General features: G+C 52.8%; 1 long non-coding RNA gene across 1 annotated transcript; it reads left to right on the top strand.

Annotated features, from left to right (window-relative positions):
• Window positions 1–12,267: 12,267 nt before the first annotated feature.
• Window positions 12,268–19,846, top strand: LOC109495036. Its single transcript, XR_002738919.2, has 3 exons — window positions 12,268–12,523; window positions 17,436–17,571; window positions 18,103–19,846. It is a non-coding gene; the product is annotated as an uncharacterized LOC109495036 (long non-coding RNA).
• The last annotated feature ends 1,846 nt before the right edge of the window (window positions 19,847–21,692 follow it).

Raw genomic sequence — 21,692 nt, 5'->3', positions numbered from 1 at the left:
GCCCTGGGGCCTCGGGTGGCCCGGGGCTGATCACAGCCCCCTGGAAGCTTTGGTTCCTCGTCCCCAGAAGCACCGGGGCATGAAGTGTCCCGGGAGCTTCAGGCCAGCATCCCTCAGAGCTGTGTGATGGGGACTGGGTTTCCCTTCTCTCAAAAGGAGGGGAGTGCGGCCCAGGCGTGCATAAGGGGCCGGAAGTGCTTCCACGGTATAGACGCACAGATGTCCACGGCCCAGCCCACCATAAACGAGGGGCCTTGGAGGCCAGAGCCTGTGAATGGCTTCTGTTGTTCTGTGGCTGCAGGCCCCTCGAAGCAGCCTGGTACGGCCTGCGTCCCTCCAGGCTGTCTTGCAAATGGGAGGGACTCCAGGCCAGCTGCGCTGGCCAAGGCCATAGGCTGCACCCCAGCCCTGTGCGGACAGAACCGAGGAGGGCAGAATGAGGCCATCACCCCGTCTCCACAAGCATCCCTGCCAGTCTCTGGCTTCAGTGCCTTCCGGTTACAAAGAGGGCAACTGAGGCCTGGGCAGAACAGAAAGGCGGTAGCCCAGCTTTAAAGGAGGAACGGGCAGATTTCAGGGTCCCGGGCTTGTGGCTCTCGTCGGCTTTGCCGAGAGATTCGTGGCGAGAGATTCGTGACCCAACCCCGGCCCTAAACTATAGCCCCTGGAAGGCACCACCAAATCTGTGGTGGCCCAAGTGGTGAGCTGTCCTGGGCAGGGGGGACTCTAGAGTTAACCCGGAAGTCCAGGGGGAAGCGAGTGACCAGTTCAGGAAGGCAGAGTCGGGGACAGCTGGGGCAAAAGTGTGGAGGCCGGCCTGTCCCATCTCTGTTACTGAAAACATGTCCCTAGAAATCATTCTAATTTCTGGCATCCTCCTGAACGTCGATGCCCTGACAGGGAAGCCTGGATGGGCCTCAGCGGGCTGCTCAGAGGCCGTCCCAGGGTGCCGCACCCGGCCGCCCACCTGACCTACAGCAGGGCAGTGGCTGGTCCGACTCTGAGGCCCAAGCGTGTTTTGCAAAGTGAGGCTGTGACGGCAGGTGCCTGGCAAGAGCCTGGCTAATTAAGAGGGCATTAGCACCCCGGGCAGAGCCCGGCTCCTGCCAAGATGTCCTTGCCAGGAGCGAGACCGGATTCCTTGGCGACAGAGAGGCCGCTGGCTGGTGGCAAGCCTCAGCCTCCCTGCACCGGCCACCACCCCACTCCTGCTCCAAACGGCCTGTGCCCTTTGCGGCTCCCCTCACCCCCACCCACGCTGTGAAAGCTCAGCGGGACAGGCCTGTCTCGGGCCGCAGCTCCATCTGCCAAGTGGAGCGGCCATCCGCTCTCGCCGGAGCCGGCACGGAACCCTTTCCGCTAAATGCCCGTAAATCCACGGGCATCTCGGCAAGGAACAAGGGGTCTGCTCTTCCCTGGTTCAGTGAGGTCTGGTCAACACCCGCGGGGAGGAATAATAAGAAGCCTGTCTCCCTAGTACAGCGGCCTGCAATGCCTCCACGGGAGCAGCCAGGGTGTCTAACCTCCCCCATGGCTCCCCAGTGCCCAGCACCCAGTGTCGGGTCCCCGCAGGTCTGGCTTCTGTTCCTCTCTCCCGCCTCCCCTCCCGTTCCCTCTCCTCCACTCGCTCACACCCATCCAGGTGGGACTGCGGCCACGTTCACACCGTGCCCATCGCTGCTCCGTCCTGCCCCATGCAGCTGGCCCTTGAACGATACGGGTTTGAACTGCACGGGTCCACTTAAGTGAGGATTTTGTAAATGTATTCTCTCTTCCTTATGATTTTCCTCTTTTTTTTTTTTAGAAATCTTTTTTGTAAATTTGTTTATTTATTTTATTATTTTTTTAATGTTTATTTATTTCTGAGAGAGAGAGAAGGAGTGGAGCGGGGAAGGGGCAGAGAGGGAGGGAGACACAGAACCTGAAGCAGGCTCCAGGCACCGAGCTGTCAACACAGAGCCCGACGTGAGGCTCGAACTCATGGACTGTGTGATCATGACCTGAGCCAAAATCGAGAGTTGGACGCTGAACCGATTGAACCACTAAGGTGCCCCTTGTTTTTTTTTTTTTAAGCCTATTTATTTTTATTTATTCATCTATTTATTTGTATTTTTTTATTTTTTATTTTTATCTATTTATTTAATTTTTTTTTTTTAGGAATCCCTACACCCAATATGGGCTCAAACTCACGACCCCAAGATCAGGAGTCTCATGTTCTACCAACTGGACCAACCAGGCACACACTCCCCTTTCTTTTCTTACATTTATTTTAAGTAATGATTTTCTTAATCATATTTTCTTTTCTCCGGCTTACGTTAGTGTAAGATTGCAGTTTGTAAATAACAGACAGAATATGTGTTAATCGACTGTTCCTGTGGTAGATTAGGCTTCCAGTCAACTGTGGGATATTAGTAGTTAAATTTGGGGAAAGTCAGAAGTTATAGGGGGCACCTGGGTGGCTCAGTCAGTTAAGCGTCTGACTTCAGCTCGTGTCATGATCTCTCAGTTTGTGCGTTCGAGGTCGGGCTCTGTGCTGACAGCTCGGAGCCTGGAGCCTGCTTCGGATTCTGTCTCCCTCTCTCTGCCCCTCCTCCGCTCGTGCTCTGTCTCTTTCTCTCTCTCTCTCTCTCTCTCTCAAAAATGAGTAAACGTTTTTAAAAAAAATTTAAACGTTATTAAAAAAAAAAAAAGACCCCATTTAAACATTCCCTGCCCTGTCTGGGGAGCCACCTGGCTCCTTCCCTGACCAGCCCCAGGGGGTTGTGGCACTTTCCTCCCAAGTCTAGGTGTCCCTGGGGTCAAGACAGGCATCTGGCTCAGCACCAAGCAATAGCACTTTCCGCAATGATGGAAATGTTCTAGAATCTGCTCTGTCCGGCATGGGAGCCGCCAGTCACAGATGTGGCTGTTGAACATTTGCAGTGTGGCTGTGTGACTGAGGAACGGAACGTTTCATTTTACTTCACTGAAATTAACTTAAAACTTTTTTTCAAATTTTTAACGTTTATTTATTTTGAGGGAGAGAGACAGAGTGCAAGCGGGGGAGGGGCAGAGAGAGAGGGAGACACAGAATCCGGAGCAGGCTCCAGGCCCCGAGCTGTCAGCGCAGAACCTGACCCCGAACTCACAAACTGAGAGATCATGACCTGAGCCGAAGTCAGATGCTTGACCGACGGAGCCACCCAGGTGCCCCAATATAAATTTTTTTAGCGTTTAATTTTGAGAGAGAGAGAGAGAGAATGAGTTGGGGAGGGTGCAGAAAGCGACGGGGACAGAGGATCGGAAATGAGCTCTGCCCTTGAAAAGCCCAACACGGGGCTCAAAGATCATGACGTGAGCTGAAGTCTTGTGCGCAACCGAGCGAGCACCCCTGAAATTAAATGCAAAAAGCCACGTGTGACCGTGTTGGGCAGCGCAGGTCTGGGCATCCCTGGGGCCCCCGCCACAGCGTGGGCACCCCCAGGAGGCCGGAGCCGGATCTGGGAACTGGAGAGACAGCCGAGGAGTTGACAGATGGCCAACAGGTGTGGGGTCCCCCGGAAACCGCTGGCGACTTTCCGTCCCTCCTGCCGCACCACTGGGCAGATCTGCGTCTGCCTCGTGCCCCGGCTGCAGCCCCCACGTCCCCCCAGCTGAGAGCAGGGCTGCAGGAAGCCCCGTGGATGCGTCTTCCAGGCCCACCCAGAAGCCGGGCAGCCCCGGGCAAGACAGCAGCAGAGAGGGGCAGGAAGGGGCAGCCAGGCCGGGAGGCCAGACCCTCCCTCACCTTCCCTGCCGCCCAGGCCTCTCTGGGCTCAATCTTCCCTGACCCGCGGACCCTCCAGACTGCAGACCCCGCACTTCCAGAAGTGAGCACGTGACCCCCAGCCCGGCACTCTGGCTGCTTCCCAGGGACAGCTTGGCATTTCGGGATGTGCCAGCTGGCTGGGCACAGCAGCCCGGGATATCTGAAATGCTCGTGTGGGGGAGGGGGAGTCTTTCACCACCTGCCTGGCTCAGGAGTCCTGAGCTGACGGCACCCCTACGTCCCCCCAGTGCATGTCACTTCCCAAGGGTCCGGGCATCAGTGGGGGTCCTCGGATGGGGACGAGGGCAGCCTTGGGGCATGGACAAGAGGTACACCTGCAGGGTGGTCCCTGGCAGACAAAGTGAGGTCCTCACGGGGCTGGGAACAGGAGTTGCAGACCATGGGTGCCGGCCGTTTGTGGGTCTCCCTCAAGTGCGGCCGGAGGGCCTGTGTTTGAGAACTGACGTTTGCAGGCCCCACCCTTGCCACGCGGCCACATGTGCCACATGTCCCTTCAAAAAACCCACACTCTCTTCAGCCTGGCGGTCATCTTCCAGGCCATCCGTGTACAGTTGCACAGGTTGTACCCTACACAAAGGCTGCATGGGGTGAGAGCCAACTCGGGCTCCTCCCACACAAGCCCTGCATGCTCACCTGGGGGCTGTTAGCCTGGAAGAAAAAGGACTTTGATTTTTGCCTGAAGTCACAGCCCCCAGACAGGGTAACTTTCATCCACCCAGAGGAATACCTTTTTTTCTTTCTTTTCTTTTCTTTTCTTTTCTTTTCTTTTCTTTTTAATTTCTTTTTTAACGTTTATTCATTTTTGAGAGACAGAGAGAGACAGCATGAGCAGGGAAAGGGCAGAGAGAGGGAGGCAAAGAATCTGAAGCAGGCTCCAGGCTCTGAGCTGTCAGCACAGAGCCCGATGCGGGGCTCAAACTCACGAACTGCGAGATCATGACCTGAACGGAAGTCAGACACTCAACCGACTGAGCCACCCAGGCGCCCCAGGAGTACCTTTTTCTAATTCATGTAAAGGCTCTGAACAGGCCAACAGGATTCTGTCCTCACCCACCTCTCCCTAGGCCATTCCTGGACCTCTTTGGAAACAACCTGTTTCAGGCATGGTACCAACAAAGTAAAAGAAAGAAAACTGTGTCTCAGCTGGCCCAACAACAAAGTCATTAATAAATAGCAAGAAAGAAGAAGTCCTGAAGAGGGGAGTTTCCAGGGTTATTTCTGCTAATAGCTGGGAAAGGACCCTGGAACTTCCCCCACTCCTCATTCTGCCATTCTTACTGAGTCAGCTTTGCCCTCAGGCTGAGCCCCTCAGGGTCAAAAGATGGCTGCCAGGGCTCCAGACGTCACATCTTCCCAACAGTATCCAAACTAGACTTGTGACAACTTACGAACCCTTTCTCAGTATCATGTTTTTAAACACATAAGCCATAAGATTATATACATAAAATACATAAGATTACAAAGGAAATCAGTTACATTGAAGTTCTCAACATACTGTTTACATGTAATATGCTAATATATGTGTTCCTTATTAATACACTAAATAATAACATCTAGTGGTGGATTTAAGAGCTACCATCGTTTGGGGCGCCTGGGTGGCCCAGTCGGTTAAGCGTCCGACTTCAGCTCAGGTCATGACTTCACAGTCCGTGAGTTCTAGCCCCGCGTCGGGCTCGGAGCCTGGAGCCCGCTTCGGATTCTGTGTCTCCCCCTCTCTCTGCCCCCTGCTTGTGCTCTATCTCTCAAAAATAAAGAAACATTGAAAAAAAAAGTTTTTTTTAAAAAGAACTACCATGAGATGAGTCTAAATGATATTGTGAAATTCCTGCAATAAATGTAATATAGTCTGAAGGCATCAGTGACACTGCTGGTGACAAAGCCATGGCCCTAGTGGCGTTTGCTCCTCACTTTGCATAAAGGAGGGAAATTCGGTTAGTGATCAGCGCGTGATTGGTTCCCATCGAGGTTCGCTGCAATGGAACAGAGAGGCTCAAAGAAACAGAGGTCAGCATACAGACGAGGAAGCAGCCTCCGAGGGGGCCCGGGGGGCAGGAAATGGGCGCAGTGCTGCCTCCCCCACGGGGTCGTTGGCATAGAACAGTTCCGGGGACGTGTCCACTGGAGCCCGCAGGGGAGCAGGAGTTGAGGGGCCGGCTGGAGTCAGATCTGGGTGCAGAGGAAGGGAGACGGTGTGGCAGAGGCCAGAGCTGCAGACCTGTGCTCTGGGCTTTATCCCGAGAGCACCGGGGCCATGCAAGGCTGGAGCAGGAGTGTGACAGGCTCCAGTTATCGCCCTCAGGAAAATGGTGGCTGAGGTGAGGGAGGAGACGTCCCCTGTCCCCAGGAGGGGACGCCGTTTGCGAGCTCCTCAAGGCAAGGACCCAGTGGAGTGGTTGCTCGCTGGGTCCCCTTGTCCCATCCAGGGCCTGGATTAGTAAATTCCCGTGAATGTGCCAGGACATGAATGCCACGGCTGACCCTCGCAGACAGGAACGAGCCCTTGCTGTGTGACCCCATTTACCTGAAGTTCAAGAGCAGTCAAAGCAAGCGTAGGGTGACAGCAGAGAGCGGCCTCCGGGGGAGGTGCTGACTGGGTGGGGCTCCGGGGGCTCCCGGGACTGGAGACGTTCTATGCCAGCCACAAAGGTAACCTGGAAAGTTCTAGAACCACATTTAAAAAGTTAACATAATCGGGGCGCCTGGGTGGCTCGGTTGGTTGAGCATCTGACTTCAGCTCAGGTCATGATCACACACTTCACGAGTTCGAGCCCCGCGTCGTCGGGCCCTGTGCTGACAGCTCAGAGCCTGGAACCCGCTTCCGATTCTGTGTCTCCCTCTCTTTCGGCCCCTCCCCCCCCCTCGTGCTCTGTCTCTCAAAAATGAATCAACGTTAAAAAAAAAAATTTTTTTTAACGAAAAGAAAATATTCTCCTCGAGCAGCTGAGTCCTGGAGAAAGGGTAGGGCCTCACACCTCCCTTTCTCAAAGGCGCAGGGTGATGGGGACCAGACGGGTGGCCTCTGCTACATGAGGGGACCGGTCCCCAGGGAAGCAGTCCTCTCCTGGGCGGCAGACAGGAGGCTGTGATTCTGTGATTCCTGGACGTGTCTCTTATCTCAGGCCGCAGAAGGCGGCCCATTGTCTGGGGAGGAAGCTAAGAGGATAGGAGGCCGCCTGCCGTGCCCAGCCCTCCCCCAGGGTGCCTGCGTCCCCAGGCGGTCCTTTCCAGCCCTCCCCAGCAGAGGCCCAAGCCCTGGCCTTGGAACTGCAGCCCCCTCCCCATCAACTCTACTCGCAGGTGTGCTGGGAGGGGGGTACAATATCTAGTCGCATCTTGTCGCTTTGGTTATAAACGGCACACCTGCCATGAGTTCTCAGGATAAAGCAAGAAACAGAGGGGACCTCTCCCTCTTCTCTTTGCCCCTTCTCCTTTCCTTTCCCTTCTGGAACAACGGAGTCCTAAACCCATTAGCTGGGGCAGAGCAAAATGGGCCTTCACACTTGGGGGCGGGGCACACTGCGGCTCTGTGCAGAGGTCAGGGCCCAGAGGCCAGCAGGTGGCGAGGGCTTCCGTGGAAGGTGTCCAGGAGGGGGGTGGCCGTCTCCGGGGATCAGAGTGGGGGGGAAAGAGCTCAGTGGAGGGGGGAGCATCTCCAGGCAGGAGAGGCGAAGGGTGTCCAAGCCCATGCGGGGTAAGGAGGCAGTGGAAACAGCGTGACCGAGCAGGAGAGGAGGGTGTCTGCAGGACGATGGGGCGACAGTGGCCATGAGAGGTGGGGTGCGTTTGGGGGCACACTCGGGTACAGCAGGATTGGGAACATTAGGATCACGGCAGCCAGATTCTCACTGGTAGAGAAGGCAGCTACAAATACAGAAAGGGAGGAAACTAGAGTGAACCCCGAGATGCATCAGTGTGAACTCAGGAGTTTCAATACAAATCAATAGATACGGGAATCATACACGTGTGTGAACGCGCCCTGCGTGTGAACACGCACACATTTCCCAGCTTATCCCCTCAAGAGGGCCTGGGAGCAGCCATACCTCGTGCCTTCACCCCTAGGCTCCACAAAAAGGAGGGACGGGGCCCCCGGTGTGGTCTGATCAGGGCTGGTGCAGAGAACAGGGAGGACCTGTCAGAGGGATCCAGGATTCTCCGAGGATCAGCAAGCACATGGAAAGCAAGCACGTGGAGAGATGCTCCATGGCATTAGCCACCCGGGAAATGCAGGTCAAAACCACAGGGAGACACCACCTCGTACCCACTAGAGTGACCACAATAAAAAAAATTAAGAGGAAAATAAGTGTTGCTGAAGACACGGGGAAACTGCAACCCCCCTATGCTGCCGCTGAGAATATAAAATGGTGCAGAGCCCGCCGGAAAGTTTGGCGGGTACACAAGTTAAATATAGAATGCCCATGTGACCCCGCAACGTCGTTCCTCGGTATATGCCCGGAAGAATTGAAATCAGGTGTTCAAACACGACTTGTACACAGAGGGTCATAGCAGCGCTGATATTCACAATAGCCGGGAGGTGGAGACAATCCAAATGTATTGTCACGGGCTAAAAGAATAAACAAAATGCGTTGCACGCATTCAATGGAATAGTATTCAGCCGTAAAGAGGCATGAAAAACTGATCCGCGCTACAATCCGAATGGACCTTGGCAACAGGGTGTTCATTGAAAGAAGCGGGCACAGGGGAGCCTGGGCGTGGCTCAGTCGGTTAAGCGTCTGACTTCAGCTCAGGTCGCTATCTCCCGGTCCGTGAGTTCGAGCCCTGCGTCGGGCTCTGGGCTGATGGCTCAGAGCCTGGAGCCTGCTTCTGATTCTGTGTCTCCCTCTCTCTCTGCCCCTCCCCCGTTCATGCTCTGTCTCTCTCTGTCTCAAAAATAAATAAAAACGTTAAAAAAAAAATTAAAAAAAAAAAAGAAAGCGGGCACAAAAGGCCATGTATTGTAGGATTCCATCTGTGTGAAATACCCAGAATAAGTCAAACCAGAGAGACAGAAAGCTGATGGGTGGTTACCAGGGACAGAGGGTTAGTGGGAATGGGCAGTGACTGCCTAACAGGTATGGGGGTTCCCTTTGGGGGTGATAAAAATGTTCTGGACCTAGTTAGAGATGGTCGTGGCACAACACTGTGAATACACTAAATACCAATGACTTGTTCACTTCGGTTAATTTTATGCATTGTGAATTTCTCTCAATCATGAAAAAAAAAAAAAGGATGTAGCAGGGGCACCTGGTGGCTCAGTCCGTTAAGCGTCTGACTCTTGATTTCGGTTCAGATCATGATCTCACAGTTCGTGCGTTCGAACCCCACGTCAGACTGTGGGCTGACAGCGCAGAGCCTGCTTGGGATTCTCTCTCTCCCTCTCATTCTCTGTCCCTTCCCAGTGTCTCTCTCTGTCAAAAGAAATAAATAAGCTTTTACAAAAAGGGTGCGTGGTTTCACATATATAAAATTCTAGAAAATGGTTATCTAATCTTAGGACAGAAAGGTCAGCTGTCGCCTGAGGACATGGGTGGGGTGGGAGGCACGGGATTACAAAGGCACAAAGGAGAGTGATGAATACATTCATTACCCTAATTGTGTTGATGGCTTCATCGGTGTACGCATGTCAAAACTTATCAAATCCTACACCTCAAAAATGTGCAATTGAGGGGCGCCTGGGTGGCTCAGTCAGTTAAGCATCCGACTGCGGCTCAGGTCATGATCTCGTGGTCTGTGGGTTCGAGCCCCACGTCGGGCTCTGTGCTGACCGCTCAGAGCCTGGAGCCTGCTTCAGATTCTGTGTTCCCTCTCTCTCTGAGCCTCACCCATTCATGCTCTGTCTCTCTCTGCTCAAAAATAAATAAACATTAAAAAAAATTTTTTAAAAATGTGCAATTGAGTGTATGTCAATCAGACCTCAATAAAGCTATTAAAAAAAAAAAAAGTATGACATGATGTCCAAAGGACACAGGAGCCATATAGGAGGGATTCCCACAGGCCAAGTGGGAGACAATTTTAGCATCCAAAAAGAAAAAAAAAATTATAGTATCAGATTACAACCCATTGAGTCAAATAGATGCAAAAATGTGATTCTGTAGAGATATAAATACACGAAGTAATTGGAAGTCAACTCTGATAAGGAAGGCAGTATTTTACAAAATAGCACATCTGCAAAAGATTGATGATTGACCAAGAAAAAAAAGAGAGACGCTTTCCATGGAGAAAACCTGGGCAGACACGCCCTTCACCAAATCATTACAGGAAGCAGTACCAGGAACGGGGCGAACCGAGAACACAGCATCAGCTCTGTGATATTACTGCCACAAAGCAAAATCGGAAAGAAATCATGAGGTCAGGTAAGTCCAAACCACTCCTGGCCTGTAACTGCTCTGTAACCTTTTAAAATGTCGAGGTCGGGAAAGCCAAAGATGGGTGGAAGACGGGATCCACCTAACCACAACACCCGGCTTGGATTTTTTGCTATAAAGGACATTTTGGGGACAACTAGTGAAACTCATGGGGTCTGAACATCAGCTGGAGGTCGTGTTTCATTGCGTAGTAACGTATTCCTATTTTGGCAACCTTAACGTGGCTATGTATACAGAACAAACTTGGGGCGCCTGGGTGGCTCAATCGGTTGAGCATCTGACCATTGATTTCAGCTCAGGTGATGATCCCAGGGTCATGAGATCGAGTCCCTCGTCAGGCTCGGTGCTGAGTGTGGAGCCTGATTAAGATTCTATCTCTTTCCCTCTGCCCCTCTCCCCGGCTCCTGCTCACTCTTTCTAAGGAAAAAAAAAAAAAAAAAAAAAAAAAAAAGAAGAAGAACAAACTTGTTTGAAGGGAATATAAGGGGAGAAAGGGCATCAGGTTGGGAAATGACTCTCCAATTTTTTCCAGAAAAAAACCTTACTTTGTATGGTACTTGCAACTTTGAGTGTGTGTTTATTTCAAAATTTAAAAAGAGATTAAAAAGACATTTTGGGGCGGGGTGCCTGGGTGGCTCAGCTGGTTAAGCTTCCGACTTCGGCTCAGGTCATGATCTGGAGGTTCGTGGGTTCGAGCCCCACGCCAGGCTCTGTGCTGTCAACACGGACCCGGTGCAGATCTTCTGTCCCCCCCTCCCTCAGCCTCTCCCCCACTGGTTCTCGCTCTAAATAAATAAAGAAAAAAGACATTTTGGGTTGCAGAGGGTCTTTGGGAGAGCAGAGGGGGAGAGCAGGTGATGCGGAGGGGAGCCCTGCAGGTGCTGGAGAGGTGAAGGGGTCAGCTGCTCCTTACAAAGGATGCTGGTCCATGCTGTAAGAGGCTGGGGATGAAACCAAACACGGACCCTGCAGGTGGCCAGGAGCACAGGGCCACTGACCGGTTCCCACAAGGGAAGCCCTGACCACTCAGGACTCACACCTGCGATATGCCACAGGTGTCAAGCTTGAACCCAGGAGTCCTGGCCAGTGTTCCCTGCACCTGGTCACCCTCTCCCAGAGCTTCACAAGTGCCAACCACTTTGAAAGTTTTGGGGTGGTTCTGGAAATCCCGGAGCCCTCGAGCCCGCCTACACCCCCTAGCCCCATCTTCGCTGGGCACAGAGAGGCTCTGTTCCCATCGTCCCCTTCACACGGCCCCTGTCTGGCAAACCCTGAATGGCACCCCCACTCCCACCCCGCTGGGGCAGCCTGGACACTCACCCTGCCCTGATCTCCTGGCTTGGGGCCTTCCCACAATCCAAGACCCACAGGCCCGTCAGTCCCCCTGGGAAACCTAGTGCGAATGCCGCCTTCCAGACCCCGGCTGAGCAGGTCCACCGTGCTCTAAGGATGTCCTGTGGACTGTGACCCCTTCACAGCGTCTCCAAAGGCACCGCATGTTTAGCCTCTACTGTGTGCCTGACACCAGGCAGGTCTCGTCTAATCTTCACAGCGGTTATCATCCCATTTCACAGATAAGGAAAGTAAAGTTCAGGGAGGCCCCACTTGCCTAAGAGGGGGAGGTGGGAACAAAGCCTACATTGGCTCTCTAAACGCCCCTGCCAAATTTTGTTGAAATTCCCTCCTCCAGCCCGCTTAGCTGAGGGTCTCAAGTGTGTTTGGAGGGAAACTGGAGCGGGGCGGTGCACGGAGATTACACCACCCTTCTCCTTTTTTTCCCCACTCCTCATTATTGGTAATTGGGTACCCTTGACTGCTGTGTGACTTGGGGGCAGATTACCTACCCTCACTGAGCCTCAGTTTTCTCACCTGTAAGAGCTTATAATCAAGGCACTAATAATCCGATGAGTCCACCCACCCACACCCACAGCACTACAGGCAGGGAGGGGAAAATGAAGTAAGGGGGACTTGGGGGTCAGTTCCGATAAGGTCATAGAGCCCCGGGGGCGGGGTGTAGGTGTGGAGACTCCGGCGGGGACCGCAGGCCTAAGCCCGTCCCTTTGGGGCTCACAACCCCCACGCTGGGGGGGCCACGATTCAGCCGCGCCGCGGGGTCCGGGCGGGGCTCGCAACCAGGGCACGCGGGCCCCCAGATTCCGCTGGATCTGAGCGCCGGGAGGCGGGGTGGGCCTCCTCTTTGTGCCGACGAGGGGGCGGGGCCTCGCGGAGCTGGACCAATCCGAGGCGGCCGCAGCCCTGGGAAGCCAATGGCGAGGCTGTGGGCGGGGAGAGGGATCCGGAGCGCCGAGCCGCGGCGGAGAGAGGGGCCCTGGATCCAGCAGTGGGGGTCGGAGTGAGTAAGGGCTCCGCCCGCGAAGAGCGAGCCCCCAACTGTGGGCTCGGCTGGGAAGGGGGCGTCTCCCGGGTCCCTCTGCCCTCTGCAACCCCTGTCCCGCGGTACTTCCGTCAGCCGCCGCGTCCCGGGACCAGTGCGCTCCCCGACCCCCTGCGGAGAGCCGCCGCCTCCCCACCCCGTCCCCTGCTTCCTGCTGGCGGAGACCGCGGAGGGCGCAGCAGGAGGCTTGGGGGACCGGGAGGCTCCCGGAGGGGACCCCGACTGGCTTCCTGCAGGGCGTGGTTTCTGAGATCTCCGGCTGGAGGCGCCTTCCCCAAAGGACCCCCCACACACACACACACACCGCGCCACACCCTCACCCAGGGCCCCTTCCCCCCTGCACACCTCAGCTGCTGTGCCCTTTCCAGCCTCCCGGGCTCTCTGATCCCGAGGCAATGGCCTCGGGCTGCCTGGAGAAGTTTGTCAGCCCCTCCTTTCCTCATCCACCGTGCTCCCCGGGGGCTCCTTCCCAGCATCCCTCCCTTCCCTCCTTTTTACTGGTTTCCTTTCCACTCTTCACTCTTCCTCTAACTCCGGAGCCTGGGGGAAGACCCTCTTTCTCTTCCTGGCTCCTTCCGAGCCTGGCAACAAGCAGTGCTCCAGGGATGGGTACGTGACTGAAATTGCCCAATCAGGAGCAACTTTAGGGCCGTTGCTTAGCGGGCTGGCCCAGAACATTGCAATCTACCCCAAGTCAGTGTGGGCCTGTAGCAGGCTTCGGGTCCTTGAAGACAGAGCTGACCTGTGGGGGAAAAAAAAAACAAACAACAATACTAACAGAGTCACAGAGAAATTGAGCCAGAACCCTGATCATACCATACCTGAAGTCTCATCTCTAGACAGTTTAGGGAAACCAATGTTCGTTGTTCCAAACAAGATTCATTGGTATTTTCCATTTCTTGCAACATGAAGATATTCACCGACAGTATTTATTGTCACATCAACCCTGGGAAGATACTAACTCTCATTTTATATAGCTACGGAAACTGAGGCTCAGAGGGGCTGGTTTCCTCAGTTTCCTCAGCAAGGCAGTAGCAAAATTGGGACCAGAATCTGCGCTTTCCTGACTCTCTACTGGAGAGAGAGCGAGCCTGTATTTACTTGACCGGGTTGGGTAAATACACAAGATACAACCTATTTTCATTTTTGCATTTATGGCCGACATTGCCAATCAACTGCTAAACTATTTCCTGCTGAATCCACAAAACGTCTCAGATTTTCCCACTATCTTAAGAGACCAGACCTTGTGTCTGAGCTCCTGACCACTAGGAGCTTATCAGGTCTCTCTTCCCCAGGGCTCATTCCTTTTGAATTGAATGGCATTCAGTGGCACCAAGGGCAAGGAGGGTTCCCAGATTCTCAAATCTGGGGGGCCCCTGTGGAAGAGCAGGCGGGGGCAGCCACAGACCCCCTCCACCTTGCCCTTTGGCCAACCCGAAGCAGAGGCCTGGAGAGGGGCCGAGTTTTCCTGGAATCACATAGTACCTGAGGGCAGACCTGGGGACTGTGGCTGTTCTGAGTCCCTCTGAACCCAATGTCATTACCTTCCTGAGGTCCCTAGGACGGCTGAGCCAGAGCAGGGTAGGGATGAAATGAAATGGGGACCTTGGGTATACACTTGGTGGTAAGATCAGTCTTGGAGGGTGGAGACTGTCAGAGCTGGAAGATGTGGGTCCGAGCCCCCCGGGGCTAAGGAAGCGGAGGCCAGAAAGGTTGGGAAGTATTCGTGGCTGTAGCATGTGTCGGGGTCTGGCCGGGCACCCACATCTCTCCTGTGCCAGGAAATGTCATCCAAAACCTCGAAATAAGGCCCAGAGAAGGACTGCCTTGTCTAACAAGTGCACCTAAAGACTTAACGCTCTAGGAGGCCTCTGTTGCCTTGCTGTTTCCTTTCTGTTAAGGGCTCAGACTTGGTGACGTTACAGGTTAACCTGTGGATGTGTGTCTGATATAAAAGATAACACCAACAGTTACTGGTTTTAAAAAAAAAAAATGTGGGGCGCCTGGGTGGCACAGTCGGTTAAGCGTCCGACTTCAGCCAGGTCACGATCTCGCGGTCCGTGAGTTCGAGCCCCGTGTCGGGCTCTGGGCTGATGGCTCAGAGCCTGGAGCCTGTTTCCGATTCTGTGTCTCCCTCTCTCTCTGCCCCTCCTGCGTTTATGCTCTGTCTCTCTCTGTCCCAAAAATTAAAAAAAAAAAGTTGAAAAAAAAATGTACCTTTGGGGCACCTGGGTGGCTGAGTCTGTTAAGTGTCTGACTTTGGCTCAGGTTGTGATCTCGCGGTTCATGAGTTCGAGCCCCGCATCGGGCTCTGTGCTGACAGTTCAGAGCCTGGAGCCTCCTTCGGGTTCTGTGTCTCCCTCTCTCTCTGCCCCTCCCTCCCTCACACTCTATTTCTTTCTCAAAAATAAATAGACATTGAAAGGAAGAAAGAATTTATTTATTTATTTACTTACTTATTCATTTACTTATTATTCAGGCACCTGGGTGACTCAGTTGGTTAAGTGTTTGACTCAGCTCAGGTCCCGATCTCATGGTTTTGGAGTTCGAGCCCTGCATCGGGCTCTCTGCTGTCAGCACAGAGCCTGCTTCGGATCCTCTGTCCCCCTCTCTCTGCCTCTCCCCTACTTGTTCTCTTTCTTTCTCTCTCTCAAAAATAATTTGAAAATTGTACTTGTTATTGAAATACGGCTAACATCCTCCCCATGACTAAGCATAGTCACCATACAATGTTGTTACAATAGTACCCACTAAACTCCCTATGCTGTACTTTTCATCTCTGTGACTCATTTATTTTATACCTGGAAACTTGTATCTCTTCATCCCCTTCATCCCCTTTTACCCATCCTTCCGCCTACCTCCCCTCTGGTAAACACGAGTTTGTTCTGTGTATTTAAGAGTCTCTGTTTTCTCGTTTGTTCATCTATTCGTTTTCTAGATTCCACCTGTAAGTGAAATTGTATGCTATTTGCCGTTCAAGGGTTACCCTTCGTTGCCCCAAAGGACATTAGTCAGGTTTTGTTTTTTATTGAATTTGGGAATCTTATCCCAACATTTTAAAATGGATTTTATAAGGTGGCTCAGCCGGTTGAGCATCTGACTCTAGGTTTGGGCTCAGGTCAGGATCCTAGGGTCATGGGAGCAAGCTTCATGTGGGGCCCTGTGCGGAGCATGGAGCCTGCTTAACATTCTCTCCCTCTCCAGGGGCGCCTGGGTGGCTCAGTCGCTTGAGCATCCGACTTTGGCTCAGGTCATAATCTCAGTTTGTGGGTTCGAGCCCCACATCGGGCTCACTGTTGTCAGTCTGTCAACTCAGAGCCCAGAGCCTGCTTTGGATTCTGTGTCTCCCTCTCTCTCTGCCCCTCCCCCGTTCATGCTCTGTCTCTCTCTGTCTCAAAAATAAATAAACGTTAAAAAAAAAATTTAAAAAAAAAAAGATTTTTTTAATGTAATCTTCCACCCCGAATGTGGGGCTGGAATGTGGGGCTGGAAGCACGACCCGGAGATAAAGGTGTGCTCCGCTGACTGACCCAGCCCTGCGCCCCAGCTCTATTTAGCGTTGTTTTTTTTTTTTAATTTTTTTTTCAACGTTTATTTATTTTTGGGACAGAGAGAGACAGAGCATGAACGGGGGAGGGGCAGAGAGAGAGGGAGACACAGAATGGGAAACAGGCTCCAGGCTCTGAGCCATCAGCCCAGAGCCCGACGCGGGGCTTGAACTCATGGACCGCGAGATCGTGACCTGGCTGAAGTCGGACGCTTAACCGACTGCGCCACCCAGGCGCCCCTATTTAGCTTTTTGGAAATTATACTTGGACACCTATCTCCTGGCACCTATCTTCCTCCCCCACCTTGATCAGGGCTGGGCGGGAAGGGGGTCAAGACCTGGGTCTCCCTGGATACTCAACCCCTCCCCATCACTGCTCCCAGGCCAGGTACCCCCCCAGCCCACTCTGACCCATGGAGCTTGGAGGTCACTCCTGTTCCAGTTCCCAGCAGACACAGCTCGCTGACCTCATCTGCTAGGGGATGTCCAGCCACCATTAGCAGGCAGGTTCAGGCCGAGTTCCCGGATTTGCAAGGGCATCGCTCGCCCACACGCTTTCCAGAATCCACCCTCTCACCTACTTGGGTGATGGGCTCTGTACTTGTTGGGACCAGGTCCACCTCCCAGCCTGCAGTCCGGTCCCTCTCCCCCCCAACTTCTACCCACATGTATATGTGTGTATATATATATTTTTTAATGTTTTATTTATTTGGGGGGGGGGCAGAGGGAGACAGAAGCTGAAGCCCGCTCTGTGCTGATAGCAGGGAACTCGATGTGGGGCTGGAACTCACAGACCTTGAGGTCATGACCTGAGCTGAAGTCAGACGCTTAAGAGACTGAGCCACCCAGGCCCCCCAAATTCTACCCATTTTTATTTTTTGTTTTTTTATGTATACACATATGTTTATTTATCTTGGATGTAAAACTAAGTAGAATTTCTGGATTATAAGGTCATTCTAAGATATGCCTTTTTGTTTTTTGCATGCATAATTTTTTTTAATTTAATTTATTATTTTAACCTACATTCAAGTTAGTTAGCATATAGTGCAACAATAATTCTACCCACTTTTAAAGACTGGCTTAAGCCTCCTTGCTCTGAGAACCACCCCATCTAGTCCTCTTTCCTGTAACCCTGAGCAGGCCCTCAGGCCCCTGCTCTGGACCCCCAAAACAGGGGACACTGGGGCCCCAGGGCCTCAGGCTAGGACAGATGAAGCAAATTCAGTTGTAATTTGACCACATAAATATGTAAATACTGTATTGAGTCTTATTTTGCATTTTTTGAACACAGTCCTTTTTTTGCTTTTTATTTTTTGGCTACAGGGTTTCTACATAGGTCTGAGGGAGGCTTCCGGAGGGGCCCTACTCCAGAACAATCCAGCCCCGCCCAGCTTGGCACAGCAGGAGCGTCTGCAGCGCCACCTGGCGGCCGTCAGGAGCTCCGCAGCTCAATCCGGAGGTGGGGATAGCGCAGGGTCCCTGAGGGCGGCAGTCTTGGGTGGGGTCCTTTCCTCTCTCGCGCCTAGGAGGAAGCAGGCTGTATCTTTTGTCTTCGTAGTCGTGGACAGCTTCCCTAAGGGCGCGCATTGGAGCTTTGGAGCCGAGCCGTGCAGAACATTTATTTGTTCGCCTTCTCAGTCCAGCCGTCCCTGGGTACAAGTGCCAGAGCGTGGTCTTGCCCGTAATTAGGTGAATTAGGTCGACGTCGCGTCGCTTGCCTCTAACTCCAGCAAGCCTCGTTTTGGGGGTCCTTATACCCATTTTATTCATTGGAAAACTGAGGCTCAGTTCTTGGAATATTGGTGCCGCCGTCTTAATCCACTCAAGCCTGCCCCAGCCTAGGTGGGTGTGGGCGTTGCACGCGTGCATACACACACACACACACACACACACACACACACACACACACACACACACAGGCCCAGTGTGCCACCAGGTAATTTATGATCATCCTTGAAGGCCTATTTATTGAACAATTCCCTTTATGCAGAGGAAGAGTTCGTCTCCGAGAGAGCCTGAGCAGGGAATCCAGACCCAGCCGACTCTGTTCGCCCAGCCCCCTTCCAAAGGCCACCCGGGATTGGAAATAGAGCCAGCTGCCACCCCACGCCATTTCCTTCCAGTCTGCCCTACCGACAGCCGAGGCCAGGCTCTGGGATGGAGGTTCCAGGAGGGTGGGAAAGAGTCTCGCACCCCCCTCCCTGATTGCCTCCCCCCCCCTCCCCAGATCAGGTTTCCAGCTCCCTATTTCTTCCCTCAGTCCTCAGGCTGTATTCCCCACCGCTAACCGGCTGGGCCGCGGGTGGGTGGAGAACTGAGACCGTGGGCTTCCAGGGCCTAGAGAGTTTGGGGGTGGGGCCTCTGCGAGGGCAACGCCCCCTCCCCAGCCCCTTTGGAGCATCCCTCCCACCCTCCCCCCAGCTCGCGGGAATTCCGCTGAGTCACTTCCGAGGCTGCCTCTGCAGCCCCAGGGGGAACAGTGCCATTCGATTCCCTAGGCAGCGGCCCAGCGCTCACCTGGGAGACCCGACTACTGTCCTGTCTAAACGGCTCTTCGTGTCTAGCGAAGGCAACCCCACCTCATCCCCTGCCGTTCTCCCCCAGCCACCCTGGTGGCCGTGCAAGCCGCTACCTCAGGGCCTTTGCACTGGCTTGTGTCCTCTCACTGGCACACCCCTCCCTGCGCACCTGTAGCCTGTACATACTTCCCACGGTCACTGCCAAGGCCTCTGCTCCAGTGGCGATGTGTCAGATGGGAGCAAGGGGGCACCTGCCACCGTGACCCGCAGATGCTTGGGTGGCCAGTTAGATTGGAAAAGATGCAGACTGCAAACCGGGAGCGCCACGTGCTGCGTGGTGCAAGTGACAGGTGCGCGCGCCCGGTCTGCGTGACCGTGTGTGCCTCAGCGCGAGGCTGCAGGTGCGCAGCGGGAGCACAGGCGCGCGCTGAGCGCGCACCCCACGAATTCCCCGCCAGCCCAGGTGCCCATCTTGGAGCTATGGTCTCCCGGCTCCAAGCCCACCTTTCACAGCGAGGCTCTGGCTGGGGCTCTGAAAACTACAATTCCCAGAATCCTTGTCGCCCCCGGAATTCCTGCCAGGTTCGGCCAGTAGGAGGCGTCAGGGCTCTTAACCTTTCCCGTGCCGGGAACCTTGCGGTCGCCTGTGGCACCTAAGGATACACACGGTCTTCTCAGAAATACGCTTTTTACAAAACGTTTAAGCCTTTAACTTGTGTTTTTACTGCATCCTGCATTTTAAAACTTGTGGCGAAGTAACATAACTTCCCCATCGCAAACAATTTTAACTTTAGAGTTTAGTAGTAAGTACATTAATTCCGTTGTGAAACAGCACCCCAGAACGTTCGCCTCTTGCAAATCGGAAACCCTACACGCGTTAAATTCCCTTTCCCCCCCAATGCCCCTGGTAACCACCTTTGTGCTTTCTGTTTCTGAGTATGACTCCTTTAGATAGCTCGTATAACTGCAGTCATACAGTATTTGTTTTTCGGTGTCTGGCTGAGTCACTCAGCGTAATGTGCTCAAGGTTCATGCATGTTGTAGCAGAGTGAAAGTTTCCTTCTCGTCCTTTTAAAACTGGAACTATAGGGGCGCCCGGCTGGTTCAGGCAGTGGAGCAAGCGACTCTTGTTCTTGGGGTTACGGGTTCTAGCCCTACACTGGGTGTAGAGATGACCTTCAAAATAAAATCTTTAAAAATAAATAGATAAAAAGGGAATTGTCTTTCATTGCTTGTACTGTTGTTTATCCATTCATCACAGATAGACATTTGGGCAGAATACTTTTCAGTGCCCAAAGTAAAATGCATAGAATTACAAAGGAAACTTTGTGATTTTTTTTTCTCTTTGAGGCGATTTATATATATTTTTTATTTTTTTAAATTTACATCCAAATTAGCATCTAGTGCAACAATGATTTCAGGAGTAGATTCCTTCGTGCCCCTTCCCCATTTAGCCCATCCCCCCTCCCACAACCCCTCCTGTAACCCTCAGTTTGTTCTCCATATTTATGAGTCTCTTGTTTTGTCCCCCTCCCTGTTTTGATATTATTTTTGTTTCCCTTCCCTTATCTGTTTCGTCTCTTAAAGTCCTCATGAGTGAAGTCATAGGATATTTGTCTTTCTCTGACTGATTTCACTTAGCAGAATACCCTCCAGTTCCATCCACATAGTCGCAGATGGCAGGATTTCATTCTTTTTGATGGCCGAGTAATACTCCATTGTATATATAGACTACATCTTTATCCGTTCACCCATCGATGGACATTTGGGCTCTTTCCATCCTTTGGCTATTGTCGATAGTGCTGCCATAAACATGGGGGTGCATGTGTCCCTTCGAAACAGCACACCTGTATCCCATGGATAAATGCCTAGCAGTGCCACTGCTAGGTCGTAGGGTAGTTCTATTCTTAGTTTTTTGAGGACCCGCCATACTGTTTTCCAGAGTGGCTGCACCAGCTTGCATTCCGAAGGAAACTTTGTAATTTAATTACAGTTGTCAACAAGCTGAAAGAACAAATGTGTCATACAGTAACCAATACATGCATTCCTTTATTAATGCATCAAATAACATATCTCAAGCCTAGAAACTCTAGACTATGGGGACTCCAGTCAGGTTTCTGTCCACCAGACCTCAAGTTTCCCCACTATATCGGTCAAGTGACATTTATTTATTTATTTATTTATTTATTTATTTATTTATTTATTGAGAGAGAGAGCGAGAGCGAGAGAGCGAGCGAGCAGGGGGCGGGGTGCAGAGAGAGAGAGAAAGAGAGAATCCCAAGCAGACTCCATGCTGGTGCGGTCAGCCTGGAGCCCCACATGGGGCTTGAACTCACGAACCGTGAGATCATGACCTGAACCAAGATCAAGAGTCAGACGCTTGAGGGGCGCCTGGGTGGTGCAGTCGGTTGAGCGTCCGACTTCAGCCAGGTCACGATCTCGCGGTCTGTGAGTTCGAGCCCCGCGTCGGGCTCTGGGCTGATGGCTCAGAGCCTGGAGCCTGTTTCCTATTCTGTGTCTCCCTCTCTCTCTGCCCCTCGCCCATTCATGCTCTGTCTCTCTCTGTCCCAAAAATAAATAAACGTTGAAAAAAAAAAATTAAGAGTCAGACGCTTGAGCGACAGAGCCACCCAGGTCCCCCTCAAGTGGCACTTCAGTGGCACCCAGCTCCTTCATTCCCAAGAACGTCAGGATCAGTTAGCCTCCATCAAAACTGCAGATCAGTACTTCGTAGAAACCACTCAATCTCTGTGTGATCCACCCACCTGGTCTGTAAGGCTTAAGAGTTCCCACTCCGCCTCTGCCAGTCGGGGCGCCCCAGCCGGCCCCCTGAGATCAGGAGCCCAGCCCAGTGGAACATCAGTGGCTGATGCCAGCCCACAGAAGGTAGCCACACAGGGATGAAGCCGCTGCTTCGCCAATACATTTCTTTAAAAAATATTTTTTTTAACGTTTATTCATTTTTGAGAGACAGAGACAGAGCGCGAGCTTGGGAGGGGCAGAGAGGGAGACACAGAATTGAAAGTGGGCTCCAGGCTCTGAGCTGTCAGCACAGAGCGTG

The sequence above is a fragment of the Felis catus genome, chromosome E3, assembly GCF_018350175.1.
Source record: "Felis catus isolate Fca126 chromosome E3, F.catus_Fca126_mat1.0, whole genome shotgun sequence".
Lineage (NCBI taxonomy): Eukaryota > Metazoa > Chordata > Mammalia > Carnivora > Felidae > Felis > Felis catus.
The sequence above is the reverse complement of the archived record's forward strand: the minus strand, read 5'-3'. Positions and strand labels throughout refer to the sequence as shown.